This window comes from Lolium perenne, chromosome 1 (genome assembly GCF_019359855.2).
Source record: "Lolium perenne isolate Kyuss_39 chromosome 1, Kyuss_2.0, whole genome shotgun sequence".
NCBI lineage: Eukaryota > Viridiplantae > Streptophyta > Magnoliopsida > Poales > Poaceae > Lolium > Lolium perenne.
In genome coordinates, this window is record NC_067244.2 from 252,502,113 (window position 1) to 252,508,112 (window position 6,000).

The window sequence follows — 6,000 nt, forward strand, 5'->3', positions numbered from 1 at the left end:
GAGAAGTTTGACCATGAGTGGAATTTGACCAATATTAAGTGTAGTTAGAGTTAAAATGGTGCATGTGAGAGATTAAAAAAATTTGAATTTTTTTTTTGAAAAAATTCGAGCCGGAATTACCAAACGGCGTTATTTCTATGCCGACAACAATTTTGCCTGTGTCGAGGCGTTATTGTGTCGACGGCTGTCGTCGACACAAGCCTGTGTCGAAGGCAAGACAAGCTGTGCCGACGGCTGATACGTCTCCAACGTATCTATAATTTCTGATGTTCCATGCTTGTTTTATGACAATACCTACATGTTTTGCTCGCACTTTATAAGGTTTTTATGCGTTTTCCGGAACTAACCTATTAACAAGATGCTGAAGTGCCAGTTCCTGTTTTTTGTTGTTTTTGGTTCCAGAAAGGCCGTTCGGGCAATATTCTCGGAATTCGACGAAATAAAAACCCAATATCTTATTTTTCCCGGAAGATTCCAGAACACCGAAGGAGAGTCGGAGGCGGGCATCAGGGGGCCCACACCATAAGGCGGCGCGGGTGGCCCCCTGGCCGCGCCAGCCTATGGTGAGGGGGCCCAGGCGCCTCCTTGCGCCGCCTCTTCGCCTATAAGACCCCTTTCGACCTAAAAACGCGAGACAGATTGACGAAACTCCAGAAAGACTCCAGGGGCGCCGTCGCCATCGCGAAACTCCAATTTGGGGAAAAGAATCTCTGTTCCGGCAAGCCGCCGGGACGGGGAAGTGCCCCCGGAAGCCATCTCCATCGACGCCACCGCCTCCATCATGCTCCGTGAGTAGTTCCCCCATGGACTACGGGTTCTAGCAGTAGCTACTTGGTACTCTCTGTCCCATGTACTTCAATACAATGATCTCATGAGCTGCCTTACATGATTGAGATCCATCTGATGTAATCGGTGTTGTGTTTGTTGGGATCCGATGGATTGTTACATTATGATTAGTCTATCTATAAAGTTTGTGAAGTTATTGTTGCTACAATCTTGTTGTGTTTAATGCTTGTCACTAGTGCACGAGTGGCATGATCTTAGATTTAAGCTCTATATGTATTGCTTAGATTGTATCTACAAGTTGTTTGCACATATTGCTGTCCGGAACCTGAGGCCCCAAAGTGACAGAAATTGGGACAACCGGAGGGGAAGGCTGTGGTATGAGGATCACATGTTTTCACTAAGTGTTAATGCTTTGCTCCGGTGCTCTATTAAAAGGAGTACCTTAATCGCCAGTAGATTCCCTTGAGGCCCGGCTGCCATTTGGTAGGACAAAAGATGTTGCATAAGTTTCTCATTGCGAGCACGTATGACTATATATGGAAAACATGCCTACATGATTAATAATCTTGATGTTCTATCTTAATGCTATTTCAATCCTATCAATTGCCCAACTGTAATTTGTTCACCCAACACTTGTCACTTGTTATTGGAGAGTTACCACTAGTGTAGATAGCTGGGAACCCCGGTACATCTCTCATCATCATATACTCGTTTCTATATGACATTGGAAGTAGTATCAACTATTTTCTGGTGCCATTGCCTACGTATTCTGTTATCATATCGCTGTGTTACTGTTACTATTGCTCTCATATTACTGCTGCTTTCACATCACCCCTGTTACTAGTGCTTTTCCAGGTGCAGCTGAATTGACAACTCAGTTGTTAAGGCTTATAAGTATTCTTTACCTCCCCTTGTGTCGAATCAATAAATTTGGGTTTTACTCCCCTCGAAGACTGTTGCGATCCCCTATACTTGTGGGTTATCAAGACTATTTTCAAGGCGCATGTTGCCGGGGAGGCATAGCTATACTCATAAGTTCACCTGGGGAGTACACTCTACCTCTCTCTCTCTGTTTTTATTTTATTTTATTTTGTTTTGCTTAGTTTACTTTTGTCTAGTTTATTTGTGCTTAGTTTATTTCTGTCTAGTATTATTTTGCTTAGTTTACTTTTGTCTAGTTTGTTTTTGTCTTGTTTTCTTATATACCCAAAAATCCATAAAAATTGAAAAACCTAAAAATTAAAAACTGTTGTTATGGGAGAACCCACAACCTATTTGGAGCTTATAGAATTATATAATAATTATAGAGAATCAAGAACGGGTAAATTCATGAGTGCTGTGATAGAAAAATTGAATACAATTGCTAAAATCTTGCTTAAACGCCATGATATAAACTGTTGCTCTCAACAGGATACTAAACATCTTAAATTCCAATGTTGCTTCAGTGAAGAAGTTTTAATTAAGAACTATAATTGGAATAGCTATATTCATTTTGGGTTCGAAGAGGTAGAATAGTTTGTCTTATTTATGGGAGCTTCTGAGATCGAATCCTTCATGGCTAAAAATTATGAAACTTGTGCTGTTTGTAAGGACCTTAAAGATTATGTCTCTTCTATCCTTAATTTTTGCATAGAAAGTTACAGCGATTATCCTTATATCATTGATTATAAAGAGAGACTCATTAATGCACAAGAATGCACTCACAATTTGCAGAAACCTGTGAAAGAAGAAATTGATGAACCTGAAAGCTCATTGGATGAACAAGAAGAGGAGAGTGATGAACAAAAGGAGGAAGAATGGATTAGCTACCCATGCCAACCTTCTAATGAGAGTAACTCTTTATTTCTTACACTATTTGATTGTCCTCCATGCTTACCAAAGGAGGATGAATGTTATGTTCCTGTGGATTCTCTTGAAATATTCCCTATGAGTAAAACTTGTGAGAATAATTATGCTACTGTTATCTATGATAATCCATGCTATTTTGATAAATCTTATGATAATGCTTTGTTTGTGCCTAATGTCGAAATGCATGGTACTAAAGAGTTTTGCGTAGCAAATATTTATGATAAAGCTCTAGATGATGGTCCTATGTTACTGGATAATATTAATTGTACTACTAATGAAAATGGGATTGGAGAGTTCTTGACTTTATGTAGGAGTCCCATATCTCTTGAGATTGATCAATCATCTTGTTATATTATTGATAAAAGTGGGTTTGAAAGTTTTAATCCCATTATTTTTGAGCTTGATAAAAATTATGTGTTTATGGATCATGAAAAACATGCTTTATGTGATAGTTGTATTGTTGAGTTTATTCATGAAGCTACTGAAAATTATTATGATAGAGGAAAATATGGTTGTAGAAATTTGCATGGTACTAAATACCCTCTCTATATGCTGAAAATTTTGAAGATACTCTTGTTTTATCTTCCTATGCTTGTCACTTTGTTCTTCATGAATTTATTTGTGTACAAGATTCCTATGCATGGGAAGTGGGTGATGTCTACGGGTGCTTCTATTCTTGTAGACAGTGTTGGGCCTCCAAGAGCAGAGGTTTGTAGAACAGCAGCAAGTTTCCCTTAAGTGGATCACCCAAGGTTTATCGAACTCAGGGAGGAAGAGGTCAAAGATATCCCTCTCATTCAACCCTGCAACCACAAAGCAAGAAGTCTCTTGTGTCCCCAACACACCTAATACACTTGTCAGATGTATAGGTGCACTAGTTCGGTGAAGAGATAGTGAAATACAAGTGGTATGAATGTATATGAGCAGTAGTAACGGCACCAGAAAATAGCTTGATGCTACAACTGGTGTGTGGTTGATGGTGGTAATATTGCAGGCAGTACGGATGCAGTAAAACAGTAAACAAGCAGCGATAATTGCAGTATTTGGGAACAAGGCCTACGGATTATACTTTCACTAGTGGACACTCTCAACATTGATCACATAACAGAATAGATAAATGCTATACTCTACACTCTCTTGTTGGATGATGAACACCACTAATTGTGTAGGATTACACGAACCCTCAATGCCGGAGTTAACAAGCTCCACAATATTCGATATTCATGTTTAAATAACCTTAGAGTGCATGATAGATCAACATAACTACACCAAGTACTAACATAGCATGCACACTGTCACCATCACACTATGAAGGAGGCATAGATCACATCAATACTATCATAGTAATAATGAACTTCATAATCTACAAGAGATTACAATCATAACCTACGCCAAGTACTAGACGATGCACACACTGTCACCATTACACCGTGCAGGAGGAATAGACTACTTTAATAACATCACTAGAGTAGCACATAGATGAATTGTGATACAAAACTCATATCAATCTCAATCATGTAAGGCAGCTCATGAGATCATTGTATTGAAGTACATAGGAGAGAGATTAACCACATAGCTACCGGTACAGCCCCTTAGCCTCGATGGAGAACTACTCCCTCCTCATGGGAGACAGCAGCGTTGATGAAGATGGCGGTGGATATGGCAGCGGTGTCGATGGAGAAGCCTTCCGGGGGCACTTCCCCGTCCCGGCGGCGTGCCGGAACAGAGACTCCTGTCCCCCAGATCTTGGCTTCACGATGGCGGCGGCTCTGGAAGGTTTCTCGTACCGTGGCTTTTCCGTATCGATGTTTTAGGTCAGGGACCTTTATATAGGCTAAGAGGCGGAGTCGGAGAGCTGACGAGGCGGCGACACAACAGGGGGGCGCGGCCCACCCCCTGGCCGCGCCAGCCTATCATCTGGGGCCCACAGGGCCCTCCTCTGGTGGCTCTCGGGTGTTCTGGAAGCTTCGTGGGATTCTAAGATGCTGGGCGTTGATTTCGTCCAATTCCGAGAATATTTCCTTACTAGGATTTCTAAAACCAAAAACAGCAGAAAACAGGAACTGGCACTTCGGCATCTCGTCAATAGGTTAGTTCCGGAAAACGCATAAAATCATCATAAAGTGTGAACAAAACATGTAGGTATTGTCATAAAACAAGCATGGAACATAAGAAATTATCGATACGTCGGAGACGTATCAGCATCCCCAAGCTTAGTTCCTACTCGTCCTCAAGTAGGTAAACGATAACAAAGATAATTTCTGAAGTGACATGCTACCAACATGATCTTAATCCAACTATTGTAAAGCATATGAGATGAATGCAGCGATTCAAAGCAATGGTAAAGACAATGATTAAACAACTGAATCATATAGCAAAGACTTTTCATGAATAGTACTTTTCAAGACAAGCATCAATAAGTCTTGCATAAGAGTTAACTCATAAAGCAATAGATTCATAGTAAAGGTGTTGAAGCAACACAAAGGAAGATTAAGTTTCAGCGGTTGCTTTCAACTTTCAACATGTATATCTCATGGATAATTGTCAATGGAAAGCAATATAACAAGTGCAATAAGCAAGCATGTAAGAATCAATGCACAGTTAACACAAGTGTTTGCCTCTAAGATGGAAGGAAGTAGGTAAACTGACTCAACATAAAAGTAGAAGAAAGGCCCTTCGCAGAGGGAAGCATCGATTGCTATATTTGTGCTAGAGCTTTTATTTTGAAAACAAGAAACAATTTTGTCAACGGTAGTAATAAAGCATATGTATCATGTAAATTATATCCTACAAGTTGCAAGCCTCATGCATAGTACACCAATAGTGCCCGCACCTTGTCCTAATTAGCTCGGATTACCTGGATTATCACCGCAATACATATGATTTAACCAAGTGTCACAAAGGGGTACCTCTATGCCGCCTGTACAAAGGTCTAAGGAGAAAGCTCGCATTGGACACTACTAGGAAAAGGGCTATAGCTGCACGCAAGTGGTGCCGGCGCACCACCATAGGCATGCGCCGGTGGAACATGTTGTCGGCGCACCAAATAAGCGCCGCGCCGGCGATGGACCTATCACGGCGCACAAAAAAAATTAGTGCGCCGGGATAAAATTCGAAGAGATCTGGCTGAACAAGAAAAATCTGGGCAGCTTACCCCCGGCGCACCTCTATGGTGGTGCGCCGGTGGTAGACAATTTACCACCAGCGCACCACCATAGAGGTGCGCCGGGGGTAAGCTGCCTAGATTTTTCTCTCCGGCCCCCCCGGGGAATCGCCTTTTCAGTTTTCAAAAAAATAATAGAAAATGATAGAAAATTCAAAAAATAAAATCCTTTGAAATGCCCATGTAATATGTGATCTAGTTTT